Here is a 13,444-nt window from a genome sequence, read left to right as displayed (position 1 = left end):
GCATTCAGTATCACACTTTACCGTCTTGACCCTGTCTTGTCATCAAGACCAAGTGTTTCTGGACGGGAGAGCATGATAGATGCAAGTCACCCACACTTTAAACTAATTGAAGCCCAAGTCACAGCAAAAAGGAAAAGGAGTAAATAAAAACTGTGTGTAGGTCATATAGTCTACCAAAGGTGAGGCAATATCACGTTAACAACCAAGTGCCGATGCAAATTATCGTATTTTTAGCAAAATGCGCAGTTATTTATCGATTTTCTTTTCTTTTTGGTACATATTCTTCAAGGGATTTCTTATTTAATGGCATATTAGCAATGTTGGGCTCACTAAAAGAAACTTATTAATTTATTTTCCAAGATTTAAATGTGATGTATTTCGTAAAAATAATGTAAATATATAATATTTTTTGCTAATTTGGAAGATAGTATGTATTATGAAATATCTAACGAATTTCACGCTTCAAAACACAAAAGATGAAAAATTAAACACATTCAAAATTCAGAGTTTCAATCTTAAAATCTGATACGTGCACAGTTGTAAATTTTGTTTGGTTTACACCCACCCCACAATAAATACATTTCGTTCAGTCTCGGCTCATTACTTTAAGCATATTTGTAACCACAAATAAAGAAAGAGGTTTGTAAGCAATATATACACACACACACACACACACACATATATATATATATATCGATTATAAAAAAATGTATACCATTATAAAGTTCACTTTTCATTTAATAATCAGTAGGAAGTTCGTATTGATTGCATAATTACTTGATGTTTTAGTAGATTTTTAAAGAGAGACTCCATCAAAAATATTTACCCCCCCCCCGTTTTGGTCGTGCCTATGTTTCACTAACCGAACAATTCTTCTTCCGAGTTTCCTATTTATACTTCGACTTCTTTTCACATATAATCTTTTATTTATTACGTGATTTAATTCTACTCAGCTTTTTCACCTAATGTTTTAATACAACGATATCGATTTGTTTATCTTCTTCCTTATACAGAATATTCCTGTTCAAAAAATGTACATGTAGCCCGACAGGATAATAAACTTAGCCTTTCTCTGTAACTGCTTTGCGCGGTCCGCATTCTGCATACATACAAACACATCGCAACCGACGCGGCAAGTCCAGATTGTTAAGAATGTAGAATAGGGCGCTCTTTGTTTTTCATCAGGATTAGACGAAAGCTCTGCGTACTAGTATGCGATGGTAAACACCAATACCAGCAAGTAACCATATCGAAACAGCGATTATAACCCAGAAACAGTAGTAATCTACTCGAAACTGCATTGCATGCTACTGCTTGCCACTTCCCACCAGTGCCCGTAACTATATTGACGGCCATCATCTGCAAATCGCTGTCAATCACCGTCACGACCGCCAGTAACTAACAGTATCCTTCATTGGATGACAGTACTATACAATGGATGCCGGCACAAATATTGAAGACAGGCCATTTCATTTAAAAGAGGTCTAATATGGGTTGAGACTGGTCATGATGATAGTGCCCGACAATGACCAAATGAAAGTATGCGCCTAAAAACGCCAATGATTAATAGTGCGCGCCATTGCAGACAGAGAATTTCATTTCGGAGCAGTGTGGCGTAATCCCTCATTGGGGAGCTTTAGATCCCCCCAGAGGCCCGACGAGGACTGAATAGCTATGCTAAGATAGCTTTTGACCGATCCCGGGTAACGGCAGGTGCCCCGGGAATTTAGGGTGGATAAATATAGATATATTTTAATTCATTGTCAAAATATATATATTTGCTTTTTTGGTTGGAAAAACCTGAGATATTTTGTTATTTGGAAAAACTCAACTACAGAAAATGTGAGGATGTTAGAAGAACATATTGTACTGGTTGAGTGATGGGTGGTGACCTCAAGAGTATGGGATTTTTATCTTGAATTGAATCTCAGATCGCGGTTGAATCACACACCCGCAGTTGGGGTTTAGCGTGATTTGATTGGCTGGGGAGACTTCCACCCCACCGACATCGAGTCGATACGCTCCAAAATTAGTCATATTGCTTTTTGATTTCGGGTAGAACAGATCGTGTGGAGACCGCCGTTCCCTGAAGACGTCCTCCTCCTCCGCTCGTCTGACGCTGTCTGTAAAGAGATTTGAGACTTTGAAAACTTACTAAGAACTGACGATATTTGTAAAAATATTTGTAAAATTAATTCTGTAGAATAGAGTTTCACGAGTATGCTTTTCTTCCTGCCTGCGGCTTCAATATTCGCTTTCAGCATGCAGGATTCAATGTAAAAACCACAGCGAAGGACTAGACGATACGAGCCGATTTTTCAGATAAACAGGGGTCCTAGCCGAGCTTCATCAGTGTGAGGTTACAGCAGTACAATAGAGGCAGATCCTGACCATAACCGACACTGAATTCCAGGAATTAACAATGAAAATTAGAAAGGGAGCCAGTGACTACCAGTAAACGCAAGTAAATGCAATTGACCTCCACAAAGCATGAGTAAACGTCAGTTATCATCATGAACACCACAGAAAGCCATTGACAACCACTGGCTGCCGGTGCCAAACAATTGAAGACAGAAAATTTCAATTCGGAACAGTTAACTGGAGACCGATGCTGATCACGGTCGCCAGTGACTGACAGTTGCAAAGGCCGTCAGTGCCCACCAGTACTCTCCCGTATCTGCAAGTAATCTTTTAAAAGCTACACTAATCACCAGTAACTAACAGAGCTGAAGATGATAGCCACTGACTTCTAGATGCCACTACTAGACCGGACAGTGGAAGATGATTTTCAATTGGCAACGGACGCTAATGGCCGCTGTTTTCTAGGGCTGAAAACCGTAGTTTAATTTATTTTCTGAGGGGATCATTTATCGGATCAAACCTGTGTCTTACTTCTCCCGGACAACGCCGATACACGGGGCCTGCTAGTTATTATTATTATTATTATTATTATTATTATTATTATTATTCACATTTTGTGTCTTACTGTTGCAGATTTTATACTGATAGACGGATCATAACAAAAGAAACTAGGCTTTCAGCATTTTGTATTCACAGTCTTCCAGCATTTTCCGCACGATTCTGACGATTCACAACACGACAACCTTTTGAAATACTCCAATATTGCAATGGATCCCAATTTTCCCGATCCACTTGTCAATTTATTATTATTATTATTATTATTATTATTATTATTATTATTATTATTAAACAACTACAATCCCCGATGTTTTAGGCGGCCTTCAGACCTTCTTAGGAAAACACTTGATCTTTGAAGCTCCTGGTTTGAAGCCGGGATTAAGGGAACTTCTCTGGAAATGAACCCCATCCCTTTTCAGAGAGACGTTGATAAACGAAATCAGAATTATTATTATTATTATTATTATTATTATTATTATTATTATTATTATTATTATTATTACTATTATTATTATTATTATTACTATTATTATTATTATTATTATTATTATTATTATATCATTCTGCGGGCAATATTTAGACGGTTGACGAATGAATAGGGTGTCTGATGTCAGCAAACTGCGTATAAATAATGTAAGAGAAAGGAGTTAGTGTTAGTGTTTAGACTTCAAACCGAAAATATTGCACTAAGGCGCTGTTGTGTTATGGAGAATGTGTAAAAAAACGATGACGTATTTGTCTCATTCATGATTGCAAATTTGCTGCAGTCATTTCAGATCCAAGTGAAAGGAATCGATGCTGTGTCTCCTGCGGACTACCATGGGATCTTTATACTTCACAAAGAGAAAGACAGAGTCGGTGCATGTCGAAATTAAAACCAGACCGTAGTTGATATTTGTTTACAGCAAAACTCAGCATGCAAAAGACGTGCGTGTCCGGTTCAGAGGAGAGACACTAGTAGTGACATGTTATGAGAGAGTACTGAATGAAGAGAATTAGGTTTAAATGCAAGCAGTCGTTGCTCGCATCTAAGAGTGAAGAAGAGGCAGGGGCAATATTTGATGAGCTACCGTATTCTGCGACTAGTGTAGTACATATGGCGATTCGGGGGCGAGCGTAACTGTTCCGTTTCGAGTGAGTACGAGAGGAAAGTGACCGACTACGCACCTCTGTAATTATACGATCGGTTTGAAAACATTTGTACTTTTTTAAAAATTCCATTTTCACTCGAACAAGGCACAGTGCAACTTTGATGTAAGGAGCTACTATCAGGTACACACGTTGCAGGGGTACTATGTAGGGAGTTGAGCAGCCAAAATCTGTTCACATTACACTTGAACTTCAGCATGTAAGTACAGTTTGGAAAGCAGGAACCCGGAAGAGAATTCCAAATTCTAGCAGTTATAGAGAGGAAACTAATAAAGTAGGATGCCTTCTTAAATCTAGGGATCGACGGGTGGGATTTTGCTGATTGTTGGGATTGTCGCGGGTATTTGCGTCGAGAGGGTACAAGGGCTTGTAGTTTATCGGAGCATCCACCATTAAAATATCTGTAGAACAGGGCGAGGGATGCAACATTTCGTCGATGGCAGAGCGTCTGAAGCTTAGATGACAGTTCAGGGCTTATCAAGTTGGCGACACTCTGTCCAGGAGCGAGAGACTAATAGCAGATGCACCTGCCCAAATGTGACAACAATATTTTATACATGGATGAATGGTGGCTTGGTAGATGTACAGGATTCTTTCAGGCGTAAGTAACTTTTTAGCACGGTAGAGAGAGCCCACCTTCCTCGCAGTGGCTCTGGAAATTCTCTCAATGTATCTGTTCCAACTCATGTTCCCTGTGAATGTTAAGTGAAGGAGTTTGAACTAAGTACTTTCAGGTAATGCCTCTTTAGCCATAGCTATTTGTGGTTTAGAAGGTTTCTTGTGATTATTGAAGGAAAGAAGCTTAGTCTTGTCCGCAAAGGAAAGTCAGGGAAGGAGTGGTTTGCTGGGTTAAATGTGGGGGTTGAGGAAAACCTACTGGAAAGCCTGTTAGCCTTCTATATTGCCGTGCGAAGAACCTCACGATTGCTCATTATTTACTACACTGCTGTAGATTTTCCAGAAGTCATGGGTTCCCTATTTCTGTGCTTCGATGGGTTTTCTGGTGGTTTCGGTATATTCTCTCTTAGCCGTCGCTATTTCCTTCTTACAATTACTTCTAGCTTCTATAGAATTTTGCCTGTTTGTACTGGACTTATGTCGATTAAATCTGCGGTATGCAATCTGTTTTTAGCAATGTAGAAGTAAACCATTGAGGAAAGTGGGGTGTACAATAGAATGTCCGCATGGGAACATGTGTTTCAATTGCTGTTTTGAACTATTCCATGGTCTCATTTTCGCACTGTCCAGAGGGAACAGAAAAGATATTTCCCCATGGGGCGTCTCTGATTAGATCCCTGATTTCTTCACAGTCAGCTTTCTTATAATATCTTGTCGTGTTGAGCAATGGCTCTTCAGTTTTGGGTCAATTAAGGGGTATTTCTACCATTATCACAGCGTAATCAGCATTCCCGAGTAGACTATGGGCATTCATAAAACAATCATTGGTAAGTGTTGTCTGAAATAGATCTAAAAGTGAGTCATGTTCATCTTGTTGATCTGAGAAACGTGTCGGAAACGTAACCGTCTTTGATAGGGAATGATATATATATATATATAGAAGATATGTGTTCTGCTACTAACCGCATCTGTATAAGTAGAGACTCCAAGCCAATTACTGTGGTGGGCATTGATGTTACCAAATACACATATATTTGCTGACTTCAATGCCCCCCACAGTAATTGTGCGCTAGTATCGGGAAAGAGTGCTTTATCTATGCTGTCAGAGACTTGTTTGCATAGGGTACAGTCCTGGGTCCAGGGAAAGCGGTAGAGAAAATATAAGTAGTTAATGTTGTGTTGCATGTTAAGTCTAAAGCATATAAAGGCTCGGTCGTCTGATTCTCATTTTGTTTCTCTAGTCAAGGGAAGGGTGTTTCGAATATACACTATACGTTCATGTATATGTTTGCTTGAGTCCTTACAGCAAAGTGGGAGATAAACTAAGATGTTGACGTGCTTAGTGGGGATGGAGGAGTGTACATTAGTTTCCTTTAGCGCTAAAATATTCGGTGTGTTTTCTAGGGGAAATGATTACACATTATCTAAGTCTGTTCTAAGCTTGCGAATATCCGTGAATGTAAGCCTTAAAGGAGGAGGCAAATTGGTTTTCGTTGAATTTAAGCTTGGTTTGATCGTCATTTTTTATTGAACTGTAGACAAGAAAACTCTTGCTCCTAATTGCAAATGTTTATGCTTGAAACTAATTTGCACGTATGGATAATTGCTATACTTGGGCAAAGATCAACTGGTTCAAAAATAGGTACTAACAGATGATTAGGGGTTGAAGTTTTGACAGCTGCGTGTAAGAATTGTTAAGTGTTTAAGCATGTGGTTAGACAAATATTATTTCTTAAGTTTCGACCGTTAATACGGAAATACGTTTTGCTTCAGTTTTAAGGAATTTGAAACTCTTTTAGTCATTATCTACATACTGGGCAAGTATAATGAGAATTTTATATATTTGCAAACATTTTAGTCACTGATCACATTTAAAACATTCCAGATTCATTCCACGAAGCACAATATGCTTTACTTTCGTTTATTGCTTTTACATTATCATATAAATCAGAAAAAAGAATAATTTAAAGGAATTTATTTTTAATAGAACCAGTATATCAAAATATGTTTTTGGCAACACGATTATGTAGAACCTTTTTCCACACTATATTTCGTTTAATATTGTTGACGTTTTTTTATTCTTGCTCAATATACCCATCAAATATGCACCATTTGTAGTATTGCAGACGAATATTTTCACGTAAAAAAATAGTGCACATGTATATCGATTGCCCTCTCTGTTTCTACTATATCATTTCGGTATAGCAATAGTCGCAGTGTCTCTCCTTTTATATCTTGCACGATAATTGTAAAAAGTGTCACGTTGTAATGAATAATAGCACTCAATATGGCGCAAGAACCCGTGGTGCTGTGGTTAGAGTACTTGGAAAAATCAATTGTCAAAATGATATTCTACTGAAGGTTAAAAGTTCAATCCTCAGTGTGGGCGACCGAAAACTACAACTGCGAATGACTTAAAACATCTATCTAGTCATGGCTGACAGAACGAGGACATGTTTCCCCCGTGCAGCAAATAAAGGGCTCTGTTCGAAATTCTGTTAAAATTCCCGTGTTCGACAGAAACATTCCCGAGTTGGACAAGGTGCACGTGAAGAAGGTCAAAGTTTACATCGACTGAAGCGTTATGAAAATGACACTCAAGATGAGAAGAGTAGTCCGATGAATCAAAATAATACGAAGACCCAATATGACTTCACGATTTTAGTATTTTCAGCGCAGTTTTATCAGACATTATTAACATGGCGCATTATTAATACTCAGTATGAGTGCCCTGTAGACAAAAGTCATAAATAATTTTCTTCGTTTAGCGCGAGGGTGCCTATTATGTCGATCGTGATCGACTGGTCGATCGCAGAGACGTCGAGGGTAGTTCGCATAATACTAAAAAAAGAACGTTGGCGTTAATAAACTTCCAAAATCTTTCGGCAGAGCTGCAGACAAAAGAGCAGTCATGTGCGCAGCTTGGGAGTGCATGCTAGATAATAAAATTGGCAATTGTCTGTCAGAGGTCGACACATGATTTCATTTTATTCGAGCTAATTGCTACATTCATGTTCTACCATTTCAGAGAAGATGCTCCGCTTGTTTTAATCGCATCGACGATTGCACCACTGTTTCACGTGAACTTTTTTGGAGTGAGGGATAAGATTCTGACATTATAAGCCGACATTTAGCTGATGCAGTGCTCATAATCAATTATAGAACTTATTCACAAAGGACGCCAAGTTTAGTAAATATGTTACCTTCTTCCTTGCATTATTTGGGTGTATTTATTTATGTGAGTCAGCCTTTGCACACATGGAGATCATTGAGTCCAAATACCGACTTATGAATATCTGGAATTCTGCTAAAGTCTTGCTGTTAGCAACTACTGCCCAAACTATGCATCCTCGACTAATTCCATCTAATGCAAGTCATCAGAGTAAGGCAGTGACAAAAATATAGGTTGATACAGTAATGCAAGATACAAATGTATAGACTGTTCATATAAAAATAATTTACAATATATTTATAAATAATGTGTTTACATGTTTAGTAGGTGGTAGATAATTTTGACTTAGTCATGTCATAAGTGGCTCTCATACTGAAAAAATAGGTGCACCTTTGGTTTAGAGTAACTACCAGAATCCGCCTTACATCACGACGCGAGATCGAATTTCGTTATTTTAAAATCACACTGCTTCAATTCCTTTGTATATTTCCATGGTTAAGACAATCAAAAATTTGACGTAGAGCAAAATAATCTTATTAGCCTGCGGACGCGTTTTACGCAAACATTTTGTGCGGCTAATGATATTCCTGTGGCATAAATATGTATTAGATATCTCTGTGCTTCACGGAATGTTCGTATCATGTGTGCGATATGGCTTTTTAAACACACACTTTTGTTGTTTATTATCGAGGAAACAAATAAACCTAGTTTTTCTTTTATTGACTCTTTGTCCACATTTATTTTTTTGTTATCTTCAATTTAATATCAAAAATATAAAAACAAAGCGGCAAAAAAGAGAGTAAAAAATTGAATTCTTCCTTCATGTGTTCTTGTGTCTTAGCCTGCGTGTGCATGACACAATAAACTAGTTTGGTTTCTTTTTAGCTGTTGGCTTGTGCAATGGCTCGGATGTGATCTCATAGCATCTTTTTCACTCTATGGGCGAGTAGTGCGGTTATACAGTTTATCTAGAGTGGGAAATATAAAAATATTGGAATAACAAGGCTTATAATATAGATGGTGGTTGAAGGCTCGTTGGAAGTATACTACTAAACATATTTCAGTGTATAATCTTTTTTCAAAATATTCATTATTTGGTGGATCTGGATCGAATTTACTATACTTGGGTATTCTTGGCCAAAAAAAAAAACACATTGGAGGCCATGCCCTGCCTTAACATAGTCTCTTGATTGGAAGCGTATTACAAAGCCAATTACAATAACTATACAATCTTTTCTAAAGTTTTTATTTTGTTATTTCTATCTCAAATTACCTTAATTGAGCATTATAGGCTAAAGACATCCAAAAAGAAATTTTCAGACGTACCATTTTTAAAAATAATCCCCTGGCATTGATGCTAGGTTCGTTGAAAAATTATTAAACGAAATAAAGGCAATGATAAAAAAGATCAGAAACAGATACATATGCGCGAGAAAATTTGTTGTGAAACTTGCTGAAAAAGTGGTTTGATAATTTTATCGTTCCAGAGAATATTTGAGTGTTGATGCGATTCCATCTGTATAGATAGAATCGCAGCAGGAATGAAATATTAGTGTAATATAAAATCTAGTGTGAAATGTACTTTATTAAATGTATGTTGTATTATATATCGACAACATTGTTTCTTTTATTTATATCGGCTGATTAGTTTAAATATAAAGAAGTTTTATGATGATAGTGCTAAATATTTTATTGCAATATAATGGATGGTATTACCATTGATACAGTTTTTAATGTGATGTAATTGCGTTTTTATTTAAGATTGGTTGTTTGGCAACGCATCTCACATTTGTTTTTTTTCTATTCCATATGTGTGCGTGGAAGAAATTTAGTTCATTAACCTCTCGTAAGGTAGTACTGCCGCCGTATCAATGTAAATGTTGCTCGGAGCATCCTTTCTGGTATTAAGATTACAAGAGAAAGAGAGAAACACATCAATTCAACATATCATCAACACAAAATCTACTGCAACAACGGATCATCAACACAACATCTACTGCAACAACGGATCATCAACACAACATCTACTGCAACAACGGATCATCAACACAACGCTTATTATTACAATATTTTTTCCATATAATGGGGTATTTATTTAAATGCTGCCCACATCAGCATTATTTGGCACAAGGCCTGGAAAGTGGGATACCCGCAGGCTCCCCTAAAGGAGGGGCACTCCTGCAATTCTAAAAATTGCCCGAGTAACCCCGTCGGCATTCCCCGGTTGGGGCGCCTCAGGCAGCAAGCAATAAACTTGCCCCACCGGAAAGCCCGGTGGCAAGGCCTGGGAGGGTGGACCTCCTAGGTATTACCCAGGCGGTGTACCTCAGTCCAACAGGTGCTGGGCCGGTTCCCGGCCCCTCACCTGTTGGGCTGAGTGTCAAGTGACGAATCCTTGACATGTACTACCCTGTCTCCATGCAGCCGAAGCCGCTAGGAGACACATCCCATTCTACCGGTGTATAATGGGGTATGCTCCCGCCGAGTCGGAAGGTTCTATTTATAAACGATGCTGCTAGGAACTGATGAATCGAATTAATTCACGTTCTGCTACCAACCAATCAGAGACCAGAATTGCTCCATAAATATTAAAACGTTTCTGTAGCAATTTCGCATATGTTTTCTTCATCGTGTCAAAACGGGATGAATCTTTTGCTCTGTGAATTCCAACTCGAGAACTGTCTACTGCAAGCCAGTCACCTCCCAGGACTTGTGTAGAACAACGAACCATCGGAAACTGTTCTGAAACTAAACATAACTTACACTTCTAGACATATTCTATACGAGATGTAATATATTCAATTTACATTGTATTGTAAGTAATGCGTTTTTTTTTGTTTTGTTTATGTCATTCTTCCTACATGTGCTGAATTTCCAAGAACAAAGTTTCTTTTTTCAAAGAACTTCTGATTTGTGAAGCAGTTTTTTACGGGTCTACGTCCCGCGTATTAAACTATGGTCGTCTGCAAATCGAATATTAACAACGACTTGTAATAAACTGTTAGTAATCAATGTTTTATCCATTGCATTTATTATTTTCAATGCTTTTTATAAACTCACTGAACAATTCTTACATAAACTCACTTAACTCTTTTGTACGCGTGTCTTTTGGCCTTGATAAGTGTTGACTCATGAAAAATTGCCAATTGCCGATGTTGTATAAGTACTTGTCATATAGATTAGGCGTTGTGTGTGATGACTCGTAAGACGATATTTGTGTGAACGAGAAAGTGCGGCACACGCGTGAGTATATAAACACATCACTGCGAGGTGGCGGAGGAAGAGTTTACTTCTGATATGAATGAAAAATAATGTTAGTCGTAGTGTGTCATTAAAAATCCCCCTTCTGCTGACAGTTGGAGACAGATGGTTGAATTTCCTTTTGGTTGAACTAAGGCGTCAATTGACTGATATGAATGAAGGATAAAATAATTTATAAGATAAAATAAGAAAACAGTGAATATACAAGAAAGGTAGAATTCCACGCGGTGATTTGGTCAATAAAGTGGCCGACAGTTGGGAGGAGGCCGTTTACCGCAACTCACGGGTTGTTGAATATGCAATGAAGTCTTCGTCTCATTTTGACGGGTGTAAACCATTGTTGTCAATTGTTGTTGTTTCACTGTCCGCCTGACATAGATTTTTGTTTTAACTTTTCCTATCTTTCTTAATAAAATATACCCTTTGTCATGCTTATCTCCTTTTGTTATTTTATCTGATAAACTAGCAGGCCACTTGGCGTTGCCCGGTCGAGTAATACGCTTAAATATTATATTTTAATGCAGACTTTTTTTTTACAAAGGAGTCACCACTTATCAAGGCCCGGAGACCACTAGAGGATAAGGGTGTATAAGCGTACAGTAGTCAATGGGACAATGTCGTAATAATTGTTAGCAGTGGAAATCTCGTAAATTATTTATTATTAAAGAACAATTCCCTATCGATTATTAGATTGGAACGAATATATAGCAATGACCGCAAAAGAAAAAAAAATATGTTCCATCGATTAAAATCGAAACAAAAACATATAGCTCTTCAGCCTTATCTGTAAGCGCATGATTTATATAGGTCTGTACACCAAATTTGCAAAAAAAAAAAAAATAAATAAAACAAAACAAAACAAACAAAAAACAAACAAAAAACGTTATTTAATCTATAACATTTAATTAACACATGAGCACACACACACACACACACACACACAAAAACTTACGGCAAACTAAAATACACGCTAGTTTTTCAATTTTGATCTCTTAGCACCGATTTTACATGTTAAAATCCAAATCAGAACATACATGTCCAATTACGCTATTTATCCAATTTAAACCCTGTAGCCCAAATATTCAGATAGGAGTTGGTAGAAACTTTTCGCACAGACACCGACAAGATCACACACACACACTCACACACACACACACACACACACACACACACACACACACACACACACACACACACACACACACACACACACACACACACACACACACATATATAATATTTCTGTGTGCTAGAACGTTTTTGTCTTAAATTCTACGCAATTATATAGAATGTAGACACCATATATCAATAGAATTCAATGTAATAGTGAAATAGAAACTAATCATATACTAAGAAACCATAAAAAGTAATCAAAACTCGTCTCTTAAAACGAAATATGAAAATTAGTTAACCTTCATGTAGTCGCTCATATGTCAATTACTGAGTATATAAAAAAGGTGTGCTTTAATAAGTTTTAAATAGAAAACGTATATTTTAAATAGCACTCTAAAAGCGTAAAAATCCACTTTCTAGGGATGATTATACTAGAAGCTATTCAAAGCCTAAACAATATTATTTTTATTTTTACTTTCTTACATCATTATTAGACTATTTCGTCGTATATATATATATATATATATATATATATATATATATATATATATATATATATATATATATATATGTAGTTTTTGTTGTTGATTTATTAAAGGATATTAAGGTTAACTTCTCCACCTTGGAGATCCGGTTTTTTTAGAAAGTCGCCCATTTTTTACTTGGACGTATTTTCATTTATTTATTTATTACTTTTTAGAAACATTAATCTACGTACACGCGTGTTTCGGAGCCCTATCCTCCTTCAGCGTAGCTTTACTGTTGTTAGGATTCGAACCCCGGACCTTATGTATTTCAGTCCAGCATCTTAATCCATTACGTTATGATGCCATAGACAATTTACTGTTTAGTTTTTATCGTTTATCTATTTACGAAGTTTTTGCTGTTGATTTTTTTTAACGATATTAAGGTTAACGTCTCTGTTTTGTTTTTTAGAAAGTCGCCCATTTTTTATTTGGATGTATTTTTGATTTATTTATTTATTATTTTTAAATTTATTCATTTATTATTTTTAATCCTTTCATTTGGTAGCAGAAGTATGTTCCTTTATATGAATGTTTAAACTCCAAATGTCATGTTTAAGTTCAATTTATTTAAAAGTAATATTTAAATATAAAATACAGTTGTTATATATTTATAATTTGGATTGGACATATATTAAAAAACCATCTAGGAAAATAAAGAAAACTTTACAGCTAAGCGGATGGCCTA

This window comes from Euprymna scolopes, chromosome 1, assembly GCF_053919585.1.
Source record: "Euprymna scolopes isolate OS-2025 chromosome 1, ASM5391958v1, whole genome shotgun sequence".
Lineage (NCBI taxonomy): Eukaryota > Metazoa > Mollusca > Cephalopoda > Sepiida > Sepiolidae > Euprymna > Euprymna scolopes.
The sequence above is the reverse complement of the archived record's forward strand: the minus strand, read 5'-3'. Positions refer to the sequence as shown.